Below are 19,631 nucleotides of genomic sequence, written 5' to 3'. Positions count from 1 at the left end.
ACGTTACAGTGCTCATGAAGATCAGACACTGCAGACTGTCAGAATGGTAAATAATCTTCTGAACGCATGCTTTTGCATTGTCCGAATTTTTGAAATTAAAGAAGCAGACTTATTTTCCTCTTTGTTTAAGAAGACTGACATTTCTTCTGACCATAAAATATTAGAAGTTGTAATATCTACTAAAGAAAACGATCTATTAATCTTTCAAGCATTTATGAGTTACAGTTTCAAAAGGTAAGTAAGGGTTGGATTGTTTAAGTAAATATGTCAGGTCTGTGTTAGGTTATCTTAGTATGTAATGGTTTGGATGAACAAAAACATTTTCTTGAAATGAAAACGTTCAGCACGTTAAAATTATCTCTGACTTCATGCTTCATAAAAGTAAACGATGCTCTGTAGATTTAGAATTTGCACAGGCTGATGACTACAAGGCTTATGCACATATGAAAGTTCACATTGTTGGCAAGCATTCAATAAGTCAACTTGGTTGGAGAGCTAAAGGCATTCCAATGAGACGCTATCTTGCCAAACTTTTGGGTAGGTAGTGGGGGCCTCCCTTTCTAATTATGCTCTCCTAGAATGAATTGCTAATTTGTGTAGTTACAGAAAGAGTGACCACTTGTCCGTTATACAGATAGTTCTTTATTTTGGACACGTCTATAATGAATTATGTAACGAACATCATTTGTTTATAATTTTAGTGATGCATTTCCTTGGATCCTAAAAGCAGCAGGCCTGTTTCTCTTTGTATCACCTTTCGCTTTGTGTCTCTTTCTCTTCTTTCTTTTTCGTTCTTTTCTTTGTTCTTTCCCTTTCTCACCTTTTCTTTGTTTCGTTCTTTTTGTCCTCACTTGATCTTTTTCTTTCAGGTTTTACCTTTTCTCTTTTTCTTTCATTTTCTTTCACTTTTTTTTTTAGCTTCCTCCATTTTCGGCTGATTTCCTTTTTTTTTTTTTTTTTTTTTTTTTTTTTTTAATGACTTTCCAATTCTTCATTCTCTATTCCTCTCCTTTTCTCTTGCCTTTCTGTCTTTCCTTTTTATCTTGGTTGCTTTCTTTTTCTCCTGATGTACTGTTCATTCTGTGTTACCTTCTTTTTTTCATTTTTGTGTGCTAAAATAATACATACTAAATGGCTCTGAAATAGAGGCTTGTGGGGTCAAATTGGTTGTACTGCCAAGTCTGGTTCACAGCATATATGATGGACTGATAGCAGCTTTCCCATGTCCTCTTAAAGTAATGATAGGATACCCTAGTGGGTTGAACAACAATGACCTGTGAGTAGCTAGGAGATCAAATATTTGAATGGTGTGTAAGTTAACCAAGCCTTATTGATCTACTCTGATTTTGTGAACAGTTGCAGGATCGGTCTGTCTAGAATGATGATCGGGAGTGGATGGTTTGAAGTGTGAGTAATTATGGTCTCTTATACCAAAAGATTTCCATAAAAGTCAGCAATGCAATTAGTGTTGCCCCTCCTGTTTGATTTACCTTCCTGTTGGGTAGGAATTAGTTTTGTATTGAAGGAGGATGTGACCAGTCAGTTGCTAGTGAAATTATAAGATCTGGTTTTCTATACAGGACCAAATTGTGTGGTCCTTGGCAGACCAAATATGCCTATTTTTCAACTTCTTTATCTGGGGAACTTACTAAGGCGTAGAATCGGAGTTAATGCCATGTAGCCATAAACTGTGTCGTCTCTTGAATTGTTCCTTTTGATCAGCAGACTTCATATAAGGGGTTATTACAACTTTAGAGGAGGTGTTAATCTGTCCCAAATGTGACGGATATACCACCAGCCATATTACGAGTTCCATAGGATATAATGGACTCGTAATACGGCTGGTGGTATATCCGTCACTTTACCGTCACTTTTGGGACGGATTAACACCTCCTCCAAAGTTGTAATAACCCCCATAGTGTTCCCTCATTCAAACTTTTTAGGCAGAGGAGTTCTACCATGTAGGCTGGGACCCTGCAGGAGCTGCTTGCATCACATGTGAGCTAGGATGCGTGGTGCTCAACTATGCCACCTGCTGTGGCAGTTGATGTTCGTTTCTGGCCTGGTTTGTGTTCATGTCTATGAACCTATTTAAAGTCATGGTTGTGATGTTGAATTTCTTAAAGCGGAACTGCAGATGCAGGTTAATTTGAAATGTTAATGTTTCGATTTATTTTTCTTGTCCCTTCAAAACAAGGAACTTCTGAAGTGTTCCATCTCTGATAAAAAGTAAACTTTCAAAAGAAAAACAAAAAATAGTAGCACTATTGAAGCCCAGGTTCAGCATCAGTATACTGCTTCTGGTGTTATCAGTCATGATGAAGGGCAAAATCCCTTAACTTTTGTCGCTTATGCCAGCTGTCATATTTCGCTTAGTGTCGATATGTTTGCTATCTTGCTAATATTTAAATAAGCTCAGTTACATATGAGTGCTTAATGAAAATTGCTATGTATTATACAAACTGAAGGACATAAACCTATTTTGACTTATGCTTGTGTCTTGTGGATATTACCTAAGCCAGCTCTCCATCTCTTGAATGTTTTGGATGAAAACTGCTTTCCTTCTGGCCTTCTTTTCTAAAACTTATTTGAAGACTAGTGACGGTGCTTATGCTTGAGATTTGTGTTTGGCCTTGATCAATCTATCTGCTCTTGCTGCATATTACTCCTGATTCTAGAAAGAATCCCTGGTGCCCTGCACCAAAGCCTGTCCTATATGACAGGGTCATCTGTTATCATGAGCGCTACCCTGCTGATCTCCAATCCCTTCAAGTTCTTTTTGTACAACTCAATTGCATGTATGTGCATTGCCACAGAAACAGCAAGAGTTTCACTTGCTCTCCAAACTGAGCTTGAAGTGTGACCGGAGTTAGCTAGCATAGCTCTGTCACATGTCTAATGATACTATAACTGCTTAAATATACCGGTAATGAAATTGTGGGAGGAAGAACTGAAAAGTCTTAGGGTTATCGAAAGTGGTCTTACTGCTTTGCACAATTATAAAGTATCTGTATGAACTACAGATGCAACATATTCAGTTTTAACTATAAAAGTAGACATTACTATACTCCAACATTGCTCCATAAATTGGACCCAACCAGAGCACATGAATGCACTATTGCCTTGCTGTACAAGCTGACTTCCACCACCTGGCCTCATGCATTGTACAATCCTAAGAAGAGGCTTTAATTACAACCACAGAGATGGTTGGGATACCTATTGTGAGATCTCCAGATGTAACAATTTTGGGATATGTTCAGAAAGAACCCAGGGGGGAAGGGGCAAGCTTACTGAGCTACTAGTAATAGCACGATAGCTTCAGAATGTGGCTGCCTGCATTATGAATGTAGAACTTTTCAGACAGTTACCGCCACCGAAGTCCAGACTTCAAGACAAGGGCTTTATACAAGGCCTATGTGGCCAGTGTAACTTAAGTAGCCCTGAATGTTATTTGATATGATGGAATATGATCTAATATGTTGTTGAACATGATTCAGAGACATACGCATCTGGATGCCACTGCTTCTTACCAAAACAAATGATTATATGCCTCAGATATAAGAGACAGATAACTTTATAAATGTATCACTTGACTAAATGCTGTACATAAACGTTTAATTCCAGTAATGGTAATGGAAGTTTCTAAGCTTATGGACTGAGCTAATATAAATGTATGCTGTTTTGTTAGTTGCCATATACAAAATAGATTTAAAAAACATTTATAAAGAGGGAGGAGGAGAGCATTCTACATGCCTTTAGTGCTGATCCGTAGTAGTCTTACCTTGAACTTGTTAAAAGATTTTAAATCAGAAAAAAACTAAGAGTAAGCTGCAGCGGTCAGATCCTTTTGGGCTACGCAGTGCAGCTTGTCTCAAAATTAATTTTTGTAAGGTCTTACACTTAGAAATAGAGCTCTGCATATTCATTTTCTTCACTGCAAAACCCTCCAGATAATGAGGACTGGTTTTGCCGATAGTGGTCCTCTGATTTGAGCTTCGGGGGGCTAGGAGGCTGCTTGCAACTCTAATAATTAAGGTTCAGACAAAATGCCACATTCTAACTTACTAGGGTTTCTCTGCTGCAGAATCCTGTTGTTTTGTACACATGACCATCTGCATTCCTGAAACATGGAAAAGAATGTTCATAGTAGCAATAAAGAGAAAAATGCCTTAGTTGTAGGTTGCCCGCTGATTTTTAGGTGGCAGCCTACCAGACAGCACAGCTGTCTGGTTTGCTAAAGACATCTTGGGAACATACAGAAACATACAGAAAGTTGCACTAGGAATGCATTCTGCCCATTGCTTGCCTGTGGCTTGTAACTCGCATTTTCCTGCTTTTCATTTGCTGGCTTTGTTTTAGGCTGTCCCGCTCGAGTTTGTACCTTTCCTTGCCCAAACCTTATTTACAGTATATTTCAGAGTGCTCCCTTTCTTTAAACAGGTCTGTAAATCTTGCTCTTATCTCACCACATTTGCTGTGCATTTAAAGACAGAAGTCAAATATCAGGTGCTGTCTTCCGAGGGTGCTTGTTTACTTTTTTTTCTCTAACACTCAATTCTATGATCCTTCATGCTGTGTCAGTCCCCTGTATGCCACTCTAAACTACTCTACACCACTGCACTCTGCCACTGCACTCTACACCACTTTACGCCATTAAACTCAATGCCACTCTACGCAACTTCACACTACCCTGCGTCACTCCACTCTACGCAACTTCACTCCACTCTGAAACTATCTAAATGCCACTCTTCTCCACTCTGCACCATTACACTCTACGCCACTCTACTCTGCACTGCTCCATTCTATGCTACTCCACACCACTGCAATCTGTCACTGCACTCTATGCACTATACTTTACTCTGCAGCGCTTCATGCTACTCTCTCTATGCCCCTCAACACTACTCTGCCACACTGCTTCCTGCATCACTCTACTATATGCCACTTAGCTGTTCTCCACGCCACTCTGCTTGGTGCCACTCCACTTTGCATCACTACACTCTGCACCATTGTACTCTATTATGTACCACTCTAATCTACGCCACTGCATTCTAAGACACAGCATTTCACGCCGCTGAATTCAATGCCACTGCACTCTGCCAGTATGCTCTGCAATTCTCTACCCCAATGCACTCTACACCACTCTACTCAATGCCACTCCAGTGTATGCCACCCCGAACAGTTGCACACTGCCACTCCAACACACAACATTCTGTGCCTCTTCACTGTACTCCACTCTTCACCACTCTCCTCATGCCACTAATTTTTCGTCATGCTGAACAGCAGCCACACTGGTGTACAACATGGCTAAAACACATTGGCAGAGCCAGGAACTCTTGCATAGGCAAGACCTAATGACTTTTCCAATGCTTGTTCTTTTAGATGTGCCACAGCTTTCTTTTCCTCTTCCTCTTTAGCCACAGGAGAGACGTTCCACATGGATCCTGATAGTAAAACATGCTTGTCTATCTCTGGTGTGAGGAAAGTGGTCTGCAAGTGTACCTATAGAGTAGTAGCCAAAGACATCTTCAATACAGAAGCACCTGGGAGCTGCCATTTTACTGCTTGACCCACTGACAACTCGCTGCTTTTAATGGGTCAAACAAACCTTTTTAAAGGTTAGGTTCACCAGCAGTTAATGATGACCTGTAAGCAAATTAACTAGAGTTCCCAGAATTAACCCCCTTGTGTGTAGAAGTATGACCTAGTGTCTATTCCAGGATACTCATTCCAGTAGCCCTTTTACCATGGAAATGTCAGGTCTCTTCTTTTGCTATGAACAGCTCTTCTTCCCACCAAACTGTACCATAGGTGAGCACAGCTTTTCCTCTTAAGGAATAAAGAAAGTCTCCGCCTTAAATACCCCTACATGCTCCAGTCCACATATACGATTGGTTTCAAAGCTTGGATCCGAATCTTTCATTTTATTGAACGGACTGTGTAGACTTATTTGGAAGTGCAGCTGCTGGGTCTCTCAACCCTTTGGGGATTAGGTGAAAGTTCGACAAGTCAGAGATGTGGATAGCCTCTTTTGTCAAATTCTACTTTTGAGCTAAGGAAATCTATATTTAATAATTCCCTCATGAACAAATGACTGCATGCCATAATTGCAGTGATGTTTTTATATCGTATTACCAGCCCCATGCAAACTTGGTGTTGATGGCATTTTCTTGTCATAAGTTACCGGATGTGGATTTTCATGCATTCAGTACATTTAGAGCAGCTTTCTTATAGCTTGGCTGCAGGGAAAAGTCAGTCTTAAGCATGTTATTTGTTTCTTTTTTTAATTGCAAGTGGAAAACGCTTTCCTTTGCTCTTGACCCCTAACCCCTACAAATTCCCTCTTCATTGATGTACAAGTCTTTTACTGCTGACCTAGCAAACTAAGCTATGGGAATTATAGGATAAAACACTTGTCCTTTTGAAATAGAGCATATGTGGCTTGTTTCCGTAAGACAGCTAAGGGTGTTGCAGAGTTAAAAAAAAAAAAAAAAAAAAAACACCAAAAAACTAGAAAAGAAACGAGCATTTTCTATGCATTAGGTCTCACATTTGTGAAATTTAGTGGCATTGGCGTTAAAAACAGCATTTTCTTCTTTTTGTGTGTGTGTGTGTGTGTAGTGGAATGCTAATATTTGCATAGCGCGACTGTAAAAGCAAACACTCAGAGAATGCAAGTTTACATAAAGCATGTGAAATGTAAGCAGGAGCAATGTGTTTACGTTAACTTTTTTTGTTATACTTGTAACATGCTGGCTGCAGAAAGCCTGCCACATTTACTGTTGTGATGTGCACGAAGCAGGGAAACGGTGCAGCATTATAGGCTGCCCTTAGGTGTCTCTTTAATGCAGCCGCCATGAATTTTAATGAATGTGGGGGTGCGTGATGGAAAAAGCAAGAGGCGGCGCCTTTAATGCATCCGCCTAGATTAAAATAAATGTGCGATGAAATACGAAGAAGCGCGAGGCGGCGCCTTTAAGTTAGCCGCCATGAATTAAAATTAATGTGCAATGTAAATAGCAATAAGTGCCACCAAGGAGAGGGGCGAGACGAAATAAACCAGAGAAGTCACTTATAATGCAACCGCCATAAATTAAAGTTAATGTGCAATGTAAATATCAAGAAGTGTGAGGCAGTGCCTTTAAGTTGGCCGCCATGAATGTGCGATGTAAATAGCAATAAGAGTCACCATTGGGGAGAAGAAAAAAGAAACAAGAGGCAGTGCTTTTAACGCAGCCACCATGAATTTGAGAGACAAATGAAAAAAGGAGTGCATACACATTAAAGTTTATGGCCCATTGTGCAAGAATACATGCAATAGGGTTAGTCTGCAAGGTGTAACAAAACAACTTCAAGGTGGGACAAACGTAAAGCATTTATCAACGACATCATGGGATTTTTGAAAGGCAAGTCCACGAACGAGGGAAAGCGATGGGCGTGGCTAAAGCCCACAGATAGATAACAACATGTCAGAAAAGCAGCGCTTGCACGCTGCTGTGCTCGACCTAAAAATGGATGGTATAGGGGAAGGCAAGAAAGACTTGCAATTTTTATAGTGGTCAATCAGTATTGTTACCAAATGTTAATATGCTTTTGATATGCATAGATTGCTATTACGAAATGTAATATTGATTAAGCTGTCTAAGACCTTGAATGGCCCTTCCAAAGTGACCATCTGTGATTTCTTTCTTTCTGCAAAAGAACTTCGAAGGACAGCAGCAGCCTATTGCGTCTAATCCTATCTTGGTTGCACACCTCCTATAATCTTGCAGACCTGCTTCTTGTCTTTTCAAATTAACCGCCATCAAGTAAGATTGTGCTGCTAAACTGTAACAGTGACTAAAATTTTGAAGCTCCACAAACTTGCACATTGGACTAGCCTAAAAGAGCATGATTGTGTTCACCGTACTTAAGATTATTTGTGCTCAGAAATGTAAGTAACCTTGATGATGGAGATCACTAAATTGAAAGCCCGTTCAGTGAAGGCAGATAATTGTATTCTACCATAAGTTATGTAAATACAGCCCCCTATTTTGTGTATGTATTTGTGTTTAATAAGAGATGGAATCAATCAATCAGCGATTGTTAAGCGCAACTACTCACGTGTGAGGGTCTCAAGGCGCTGAGGGTGTGGGGGGCGGTGGTTCCTCAAATATCCATGTCTTCAAATAGCTATGTCTTCAGCTTTTTCGTGAAGTTGAGGAGGGGTGTAGTCTGTCTGAGGTGGGGCGGTAGGGCGTTCCAGGCTGTGGTGGCGGGGTAGGAGAATGAGTGCCCCCCTGCTCTTGTTTTTCTGATGCGGAGTACTTCGGCAAGAGAGAGCTGGGCTGAGCCTAGGGTCCTGTGGGATATGCAGAAATTGAGTCTCCTGTTCAGGTAGGCCGGTCCGGTGTCGTGGAGGGCTTTGTGTGCATGGATGAGGGTCTTGAAGGTAGTCCTTTTCTTCATGGGAAGCAAATATATTGTGCGCAGGTGCTTGGAGATGTGACAGTGTTGGGTAGGTCGAGGAACAGTCTGTCGGCGGCGTTATGGATGAACTGTAGTTTGCGGGTGAGTTGTTCCCATCAGTATTTACTTTTAACTTTATCTGCACTCTTAAACCTGCATGAGTCTTGTCTGCTTATTTCAGTTGTACCAGCCAGACCACAGCCACTGGTGTGCAGAATTAATCATGGTTTATTCTAGCAGTTAATTAAGATGTCCAGCGCAGCTTCGTTAAGGGTTTAGAGATTTCCCATCTGAGAATGTTTTAACCAGAGCTAGATGCCTGTAGCTGTACAAATTAGGTTATGTTACTAGTTTTGTAAAGGGTGAGAAATACCTCAAAAGTTGTCCTGACGCTAAGTAAGCACAGGGAAGGGAGAGTCTGAATTAAAGCACAGTGGCAGCACTAATAGCTACCTGGAGATCAGTTAGACAGGTCCTAGTTATTGTAAAGCCAGGTCTTCAAATCCTTCCTCGACCTTAGTAAGGAAAGGGCACGTTGTAAGAGACCTGGTGGCTCTTTCCAGAGCTATGCCATCATCATCAGAAAGCCATTTTCACCTGAGCGAGCCCGTTTAAATCTGGGCATAACCAGCGGATGCACTCCAGAGGAGCGCAGCATCTTGATGGTCTATAATTGTGAAAGTGTTGGATCAAGTACTCATGCAAGTGTGATGATCTGCTTTAACTACAAGGCAAAGGGTCCTAAAGTTCACCCTACTTTTCATGGGTAGCCAGTGAAGGAGTTTTAGGGCCTTGGAGGGTGGAGGAAAAACAAGGGAGCCCGAGGCCAATTTGGCCACTGCATTTTGTATTCTTTGGAGTTTCTTAAGAAAACATTCATCCTTGCTCCAGCATAAAGAATTGCAGTAATGCAGGAGACTTAATGTAGTCGCCTGGATCACCACAAAGTAAGCTGATTGAGGAAGAAAGGGTACGATCTTCTTGAGCAGTTTAAGGAAGAAAAAAACATGCATATGCAACACATTTTATTTGGGTTGCCAGGGAAGTTCAGATTCCAAGTAATCCCCTATATCAGGGGTTCCAACCTTTTGGTTTCTGTGGACCCCCACTTTAACATTAATGGAACCCAGGGACCCCCACTGAATCATCATGGGAATCCGGGGACCCCCGCCTGAGTCATTACTGGAAGCTGGGGGCCTAATTTGTCAATATTTGTTAATATTTTTTAATTTTCTAGGCTCTCGCGGACCCCCTGAGAAGGCTTTGCGGACCCCCAGGGGTCCCCGGACCAAAGGTTGGGAACCACTGCCCTAGATATCTGACCGTTTTAGCAGGAGTTGGAGCAGTCGTCCAGCCACTGTGCCAAAAATCAAATAGCTGTGATTCCGGTACATGGGAATGTTTGATCCCTAGTATTTCAGTCTTGTCTGAGTTGAATTTGAGCGAATTTGACATCAGCCAAACAGACACCTCTGCTAAACAGCAATGAAATGGTTTTATAAGATTGGCACCAGTCCCATCCAGTGAGATAAGTTGAGTGTTGTCTATGTAATTCATACACCAGAGATGAAAGGATTTTATGCGTCAGTGGATTGATTTAGATATTAACGCACACGGGGCTAAGTGCTGAAACCTGACAGACTCCTTGGCTCAAGGTCCTAAAATCAGACACACATGGTGGTAGGAAAACTGCCTGGGACCTATCCGTCAAGTTGGATCTGCACCACTCCAACAACTTTCCTGATATGCTCATTTCCTGTGGCCTGCAGGGGTGTGGAATTTAATAAAATATCTACTTGTCCATGCTTCATAAATCTACTTTTCCAGTAAAAAAGAAAATCTACCTGTGTCAATGGTGCCATGTAGTGTGGCTTTAAGTTACGGCAGCAATCTCATTATATTGAAGCATTGATGATAGCCTCTTAGTTTGCGCCAAGGCTAATACTATAGTAGGGCTTGAATACTAGCAATTTCCTTATTTTGCCACCCTTCTGCAGATCTACATACTAGGGCTAGAGGTAGTGGTAAGCAATAGTTCCAGTTGGAATGACTTTTTCAGTCTGTGAAAACCTACTACCTTGCATATTTTAAGGGTTTTCACTAGGTCTTTGCAAATCTTTTCCATTACTGAGAAAGGATGGAAATTTACTCCTGAAAATGGCAGAAGTAACACTTCTTCCAGGTTGGAGGGAAAGTGAGCTTACAAATGCTTAACAGATTTTTGCCTGAGCAAATCTATGCCTGCATATTTGCCTGTGCTAAAATACAGTTCACATATATTTTCAGGGAGTACAATGTTTTGGTCTATTTGTCTAACTTCCTGCGAATTCATTAAATATGTAAATCTGCACTGGGACTTTCTTTGAGATTTCGGCCTCTGATTAGGTCGGGCGTTAACCCAGACTTCTTGTTTTTATTAAAATGTTATCTCTATCAATCAGTAGGCTGGCTTCACTGTGAGTGATAGCAATCTGCTCTTTCACAAAGAGCATATCAGCACATAAGGTAGTTTTGTTCAGTGCCAGGAACTACTGTGGCAATGTGTGCTTTTTTAGACCAAAATATATTTTTGCTTTTGCCAATGTTTGACACAATGGTGAGGGCCCAGGAGCTCCCACAGTAATACAGTTTTACAAAAGCCATGTCAAAACAAGAGGCACATTTACAAAACCAAAAGACTGACAATCAATGCCGGGCCTGTTGGCTTTGCCAGTGTTTTTTTTATTTTTATGTTTCCCATAACCTTGTTGACACTGTTTACACTGATTTTCCATTATGAATATTTTTTGGGAAATGCTTGCATGCATCAACAGGTTACTAAATTATATTTCAAAGAAATGGCACCTAAAATTTCACAGTCATTTAACAAATTATTTTTTTCTAGTTGCATTTTTTCTGTACATTGTATTTTGAAAGCAAAGAATCATTAATCTTGCTTTCAAGCTTATGCAGTATTTACATCTAATCATACAGCGTTTTGGGAGCATTATACATAGCCTCATTTTTAAATCATGCCTAGACAGCACGCATGCAAGGCTTGCTGTATTCAGTGTGTGGGCTTTAACCATGCCCGCTATTGCCATTCATTCTTTGTTGTGCTTGTCTTAAATGCTACCTTTTTATTGGTGCATCTTTTCTAAATCTCCCTCCTTTATGTGCTTAGTTCCCTCCCAGGCGATTTCACTTGGAGAACATTTTTGTTGGCCATCACACTACGTGAATGAGCGTTCACGCTCCCTCTTTTTACAGCGTGTGATGGCCCCTTCTCCTGTCTGGGCATTGCAGCCATAGTGTTCTTTTGGTAGTCCATAGCAATGTGCTCACACCACACCAAAGAAACAGTGTTCAGAAAGGCACCGAAGGTTTCAGGTTTTTTTGCTCTTGTGCCTCTGCTTGGGTATACTTAATTGATATTTTCCAAGCTTGCTTTCCCTCCACTGCTGCTTTAGAAATAATTGGCTCCGTGTGTGTGTTTTGCACCCTCCATCAGAGACACGCTCATCCACTTTGTCTTTTTCATTCTAAAGTTCTCTAAACAGTGCTGCAGCTGCTTCTCTGGTCCCAGTGGTAAATCCTCATTCCTAATCCTATAGGCAGTGCTGCAGCTGCGTCTCTGGTCCAGGCTGTAATTCCTCATTCTAAGCCCTTTAGACAGTGCTGCAGATGCTTCTCTGGTCCCAGTGGTCATTCCTTTTTCTTAGCTCCTGTAGACCATGCTGCAGCTGCTTCTTTGGTCCCAGTGGTAATTCCTCATTTTTAGTCCTCTAGGAAGTGCTGCTAGCTGCTTCTCTGGCCCGATCAGCAATTCCTCCTGCTAGGTCCTCTAGACTGCTTCTCTGGTCCCAATGGTGATTCCTCATTCTTAGTCCTGTAGACAATGCTGCAACTGCCTGTTCTCTGGTCCCAGTTGTAATTGCTCATTCTTATTCCTGTAGACAATGCTGCAGCTGCTTCTCTGGTCCAGGTGGTAATTGGTCATTCTAAGTCCTCTATGAAGTGCTGCTAGCTGTTTCTCTAGTCCTGTCGGTAATTCCTCATTGTAAGTCCTCTAGATAATGCTGCAAGCTGCTTCTCTGGTCCTGTCGGCAGTTCCTCATTCTATGTCCTACAGACAGTGCAGCTAGCTGCTTGTCTGGTCCCATTGGTTATTCCTCATTCTTAGTCCTGTAGGCAGTGCTGCAGCTGCCCATCGGTTCCCAGTGGTAATTCCACATTCTTAGCCTCCAGATAGTGTTTTTAGCTGCTTCTCTGGTCCCATCAGTAACTCCATCATTCTAGGTCCTTGAAGCAGTGCTACAGCTGTGTCTCTGGTCACAGTAGAAAATCCTCATTCTAACTACTCTAGACAATGCTGCAACTGCTTCTCTGTTGACACCATTGACTCCCCCATTCTAACTCCTGTAGGCAGTGCTACAGCTGCGTCTCTGTTTGCAGTGGTAATTCCTCATTTGTAGTCCTCTAGTCAGTGCTGCAGCGGCATCTCTGTTTATACATCCGCTACACTCCAAACCAAACCACAAAGGTAAAAGACATTGTCATTTACAACGCCAATAGCTCTAAATGCTTGTTAGTGTGTGTCTCACATTGCAAGAGCAGATCACACGGCTAATCCATTCTAGCTTTTGCCAGCCCAACTTAGCCTCCCTCAAACCGGGAGAGGCAGTGTTTTGTCTGGTGCATACACAACCCAGTATGTATAGCTTTCTATCCCTGAGACATCAGCTACCAATGGCTCGCAGTTCCATAACTGCAGCACTAGATCTTGGAATGATTGCTTAGCCCATGGCTGTTTCTTCTTTAAATCTTTTTACAACTGTCCGTGTTGGATGACACTTGCATGAGATGGTCAGACCAAATTGGGCGTAGCGTCCTTAGTCGTCTAGAAGTCTGTGGATCCAAATATAAGGTCAAGCGTGTGGCCTTTGTTGTGGGTGGAACCCTTGACTTTCAGGTCTAGCACCAGCGCCTCCATACTTGCCAAAATATTTTTAGCCAGTGGGGTAAAGGGTGCCTCAACCATGTTACAAACTCCCATTACTGGAAAATGTGCATACTTAAATAAAAACGGGAGCTCCAGATCCAGTTGAACGGTAACCTAATAGGCCACTGAATAATGAGGAAGTCATTGAAGAGATCTTAAAGCCCACGGTATCTTGCATCGTCATAAGATTTTCTTGGAGCATGATTGTCACCCCACCTCTGAGGCAGTCAGGCTACTGATGGTGCAAAATTGTGAACCAATCTGTTCATAATAAACAGCTCAAGACCACTTGCTTCTGTAACCGACGTTTCTCTGATGCATAGCATAAGTTCCATCAACTAGGAGGTCATAGATTGCTAGGGCATGCTTCTCTGCTTACCTGCATTATTAAGGCCATACCATACCATTACTTTGGTGAGCCTCTCCCCTGCCCTTTCACGCTAGTGTCGGGTGTCACAACATTCTCTTCCTCCTCTCCCCTTGGCTTCCATGGTTTTCTTTTAAAGCACAATTTTCTTTCTTTTGGAACGAACACTCCATTGGTGTGCATGTGTTTTCCAGCTGTCTCCTCATGTGCCTCTCTCCTGCTGCACACTCTATTGCTGTCTGTTGCCTGTGTGCTTCTCCCTGCTCACCCTAGTGTGCTATTTACCCTAAAACCCCAGACTCCCTCTGGTTGCTTTCATGGTTCTCCTTAGCCTGCTCGATGTTGCTGTTCTTTACCCTTTGCCCCCCAGCAGACCACTTTGCTCCATCTGTCTTCTGCTTCCCCCCCCACGCACCATCTCCATGTTGCTTCCCCTATCCAGTCCACCATGTTGCTTCTGCCCCCACTCGCTACCATGTGTTGATTCCTGAAATGCATATGCTTGCAAAGTGACGCCGATGGCTGCAGAAAGAGCTTTTTTTTTTTGTTTTTTTTTTTAGCATTCTTTAGCCATGCTGCTGTGAATTGGGAATGTAGTGCAGCAATGCTCGGTTGGGAAATCCAATTTCCCAAAGGAATGACCTGTTGACTTTGCCAGTTCTTTTTCTTTTTGACAAGCACTGTCCTTAGTTTATGAGGGCTTTATTGCCTTGAAAGAACCGGCTCATTAAAAAAATTGTCAAGCGACAACCTGTGAATCTGGGTACACTTTACAAAATAGCAACGGTTCCCTTGGGAGAAGCTTTATGCCTAGGCTTCTGTGTGGAAACAAATCTATTACATTTGGCTAGACACGATTTTAATTGTTGCATAATGATGTCAAATCAACATTATACGCTCAACATTGCACACAATAGGTACTCCATAAACGTTGTTGTAATAGGTGACAAAAGTGAATAAAGGTACGCTGGTGTTTATCCTTAAAAAGGACAAATCATCACCAATGCTGACTGAGTAATGCCACTTTACTTGAAGACTCAGAATTTGAGTTCAATTTTGCCATTAAAATGTAGCTCAGTCTAGCAACTTACAGCGTTGATATTTCAACCCTTTTGATAAATTGAGACAGGAACTTCATCAGGACAGTAGAGGAAGCAACCTTTCCTTCATGGAAAAATCAAATGAAAGACCTCGGGGTGTAGACAGTGATATGCTCTCACAAGTCTGCTTCGGTGACCACAGATTGACCATTGAAAGTAATTCAATGTGGGGCTAAATCATGCAGCATGCGAAGATTATTGGACCTTACCGGAAAGAGCTAGAAATCTGTCTACAGGGTCCAAAGTTATAGGGAAATAAAAAAAAAAACTTTTCAGACACAGTCGCAACTGTGTAGTTACGGTTCATCCTCACTTTACATTGAAAATGAATTTTTGGATTTGCCTGTAACTTGGGTTCCCATCAGTGGATCTGCACCAGATTTGGTTCCCGTTTAGTACTGTGAACTAAGGTCCAGCACTCCAGTTTTTATGCACTTTCACATAGGGGAAAATCTTAAAGGGTGGTGGGGGTGCAAAAAAAGATGTTTTACAATTTAAGCTCCCATAAGAAACTATGCTCGTACCGACAGCCAAAACCACAGAATGAATTACAGACACTTAGTATGTTGCTACTCCTGTTTTTTTCTAATTTGTGACGATCATCATGGGGTATGGTGGTGCAGTCAAAAAAGTGGTGCAAAAAGGTGCTCATTTGCTGATTAGGTTGAGCTTGTAATGGCGCGCATGCACTGTTTGTCATCAATCTCTTGCATCTAAAAAAAAAAAAACATCTGAAAAGGGACTTTGAGCCCACCCATTACTTACCATTGGTTGGCTTCATGGTCACTCTCATGTCTTTGTTTCTCATTGCGCATCGCACCTGGTTTAACTTTCTCTCTCTCTTATTCCCTCGATGGTGCAGCGACTAAAGTATTGATTGATTACTATATTAGCATCTGTCCGCTGTTGATTGAGGCACTTTTTTTTTTTTTCCTTCAACCCCTTGTATGATGCCGTTGCTTGTTTCTCTAGATCTGTACGTGGTAGCCAGTCTTATTGTGTGTAGCCGTTGCAAGATGATCTACGTCAATGAAAGCACGAAAAATACGTTTTACAGTTATTATATTTCAGCAGTGCCTACAGTGGGAATCTCTTGACACTTTGCCTTTGCTTGCTCCCGAGGATCTGTCACTGTGGCTCAAAGACGCCAAGAACAGTTCACTTTACACTCCCTCCATTAGTAATGGCACATAGTAAAACTGGTGTGCTTTTCGGCTGCAGCTTTTTCTTAGCTTGTCCATTGACTCCAAAACATAAACAACCACACCTCCACTGACAACTCCTGCGCTTTTAAAACAGAGACGGACCAACCATCCAAACATCCCAACACGCTCAGTATTCATGCAGGATATAATGTTGTATTATCTAAAAAATATAGTTTCATTAAATCTTTTCGATATTTCCTTTTAAATGATTGTGCATCTGTTTTCTGGTTTAACAATAAACTGTTGGAACCCTTGTCCCTCCGACTGTACGTCATACCCATTGTGCTTGCGAGGTCAGGTATGATATTCTTTTGCCGCTGTACACAGAGCATGGACACCCAGATGTCCATATATTTATCTTTGGGACCTGAGGGCTAAGTTAAGCAAACATAAGAACGATGACAGCACACTGTTGCTCTACACTACTCATTTTTCTGTTAATCTACCTTTCTGCATGTCACTAATGTGGCAACGCTGTGCCTGCCGCAAAGGGGTGGTGGTCAGCACCGAGATGTGATTTTATAGTCACGGGTCATCAAGGAGGGCAGAGGCCCCATCTGTCGAAAACACAGCTGAGCAGAAGGAAGAAACACAACACCAGTCAGTTCCCAGTGACAGTAGGATCCACAGCCTAGCGCCGTTGATCATTGCATGTCGTTTACATGCAGCACAGCGCTTTGTATGTGAGAGGAGGCATTTATTTTTAACACATGGCCCTTATCGCTCAGGGTTTCGCTCCGAGGTGTATGTGCATGTGTGTTTCTATCCATTAGTGAAATGTGCTATTTATCAACCTATTGATGAGTGCGGGGAGATGCCTGGACTGCAACAGCCAAAGCCTTCACTCAGTGACTTTCTTGCCCCACACACACACCCCCACACCCAACAATAGTATAATGCTAAACCACGCACTCCACTAGAAAGATCTTTATATGTGGATGATGGCATGATGATTTATAATACCCGCCTAGTATCTTTAAAACGTATTGTTCTCGAACAGTGGGTTTGAGGCCACCCATTACTCACCATTGGTTGTCTTCACAGTCACTCTCCTTTCCTTATTCATCAGCTGCCTTAGGCTTCCTTCCTTTTGGTGCGTTTGTCCCACCCTTGGAGTATGAATGCATTACTTGTGTCTTTTAACTGCTCAGGTTTTGACACTACATTTTTCTTTTATGTTTAGGCACCCTACCAGAAAGTCTTTTTTCAGTCTGTCTCCCTTATGTACTTCACCATCCTAAAGTTCCTCCCGCTTGCCAACCCTCTGCCGTCCAGCTTGCCCCCAGCCACTACTTCCCACTTTTGTCATTCTGCTTGCCCTCAGCCATGCCCTTTCATCTTCCATTGTAATCAATTTGCCACAACCCTCCCTCCCCACTTCTGTTGTCGTCAGGTTGCCCTAGCCCTTTCCTCCTATCATCTGTTTTTGTTAGCTTGACCCCAATAACTCCCTTGCCTCCTACGTTAACCGTTTTGCCTTCTGACTTCCCCCGGCCCTCCATGGTGCCTTCTGCCTCCCCTCCCACAATAAGCAAAAAAAAACTACAGTGTGGACAGGGCTGTTCACTTTCAGCCGTGCTGCACAGCCACTGCACTGCTGTACAGCATGGCTAAAGAACACTGATAAAGCTAGTAGATCTTGCATAGGTGAGACATCTATTGGCTTTGATAGTGCATGTTTTGTGATGAAACTGCTCAAAAATCGGCAGAAGCTTTGAAGTATTGCTTTCTATTGTTAGGTCTGGTTTTGTGCCAGTCTTATGTCTATTATTTAAACCAGCTGGTCCACACCACAATAAAACACATAATGACACTCCTAAATCCATTTTAGCTATGGTTTGTGACCAGCCACAAGTGCTCATGGATGATGATGATGTGGTTGGTATGCCATATCAGGCGTGGCGGTTGCTGCCCAAGATGGTGGGTTGTCTGTTACCATATTCTGTGCTCTTTCTAGCTTGGTTAACCTGCTGCTGCTTCCCGTAATGGACAAGATTACATCACATATTTTGAGCAGGCAAATATAGGCACATTAGGGCCTTTATTTCCCAGTGAGGAATGCATTAGTCTCTTAGCATTACAGAAGAGGAAAGGTTTTTCCTTTATGGTTGTGTTTTTGTATTATCTGTTGCGGTCAGCTGTGAACGTTTTCACTGATTTTTTCCCAGACTGGCACCAGAATTCAGTATCATATAGGACAAGCAGACCTGGGTAATTCTATCTCTTTCTTGTATGCTGAGTTTACCGCTGGAGCACCACCCCTGACACGAAGGAGTAGAGTGGGATGGGAGATAGATTTGGGGTTCCTGGTTTTTGATAAGTGTGGGGCTTTTTTCTTTCTTGTTTTTTAATGCACAGGTTGGGGGCGCTCCACTAGCATATAGACCTACATTAATTCAGTTAAAATGTCAACATCACTTTTGTATTACCCCATAGTGAAATGTAAAAAGTGTGTTATGTCTAATTTAGTGTTATTTCATGTTGCTTTGGAATATTCTAAAACTGCATACTGGACCAAAGTGTTCGACCTATTAAGTGTAATGTTTGGAGCCACCTTACCCCTCTCTCCATCCCTGGCTCTGTTGGAAGCTATGTACCTGAAAAGGCAAAGTGGTTAATCTCAATGGCACTATTATGGGAAAAGAGGAGAGTTGACATGTTGAGGATGCAAGGCTCTGATTCCAGTTACAAGCACTGGCTTCTTCACATGATATATTGTAGATATCAAGTTGAAATGCTATGGAATTGCATACCAGATAAAGCCCAAGGTTTTTTTTAGGACCCTCTCCATACATAATTGCTGCACAAGACTTCTGCTACCTCATTGAGATGAAAGGAAGTGTGTACTATGCCTAATGCCATGGTACCGCTTATTAGTAGACATTTTATTATGATATGTATCTAGGTGTATTTGAATAATTGGAAATGTGATGATACATAAGTTTATGAATTTATGTGCAGGAAATGTGTACCCGTCCGCCAACGCTGTCAATAGCGGTATGAAAATGCAACTGTTCAATAAAAGTTGTAGTTACAAAAAAAAAATGCCAGTCATGGTGAGGAAGGAGGTCGTGTCAATAACCGCTTAATTTGCTAATAACCTTGTCACTGTTTGATGATATGCGTCAAATGTGGCAAGCTTTTAGCAGGTTAAATCTGTGCAGGTATTTCAGGTTTTCTGAAGATTCCGTTTTGGAGATGGGAGTGGGGATGGTGCTGTTTGGTTGGGGGGGGGGGAGGTTAAAGTTTAAAAGTGAGGTCAAAATATTTTTTGATTTGCTCAAGAGACATTCTGAACCCAACCTTTACTTATTACATAGATATCGAATCCTTGACATCACCTGAATGTAATAATCTTTGATGTGTTTGAGCAAAATATCAAACTACGAACATCGTAACTGATTTGACAATGTATGAAAGTAAAATGTTAATAAAAAATATATTAAAAATAAATAAATATATTTTTTGATTGACTAACCACTTTGACGCTGTTTGATGGGTCTGCCTGAAATGTGGCAGAAATAGAACAGTTA

At 41.8% G+C, this 19,631-nt stretch overlaps 1 protein-coding gene across 5 annotated transcripts in view; it reads left to right on the top strand.

The window, feature by feature from the left end:
* RNF38 (ring finger protein 38) overlaps positions 1 to 19,631 on the top strand; it is a 724,979-nt gene that overhangs the window by 284,226 nt on the left and 421,122 nt on the right. The gene's annotated exons all lie outside the window — the stretch shown is intronic.

The sequence above is a fragment of the Pleurodeles waltl genome, chromosome 1_2 (genome assembly GCF_031143425.1).
Source record: "Pleurodeles waltl isolate 20211129_DDA chromosome 1_2, aPleWal1.hap1.20221129, whole genome shotgun sequence".
In the NCBI taxonomy this organism is placed as follows: domain Eukaryota; kingdom Metazoa; phylum Chordata; class Amphibia; order Caudata; family Salamandridae; genus Pleurodeles; species Pleurodeles waltl.
This window is presented reverse-complemented; position numbering and strand designations above follow the sequence as displayed.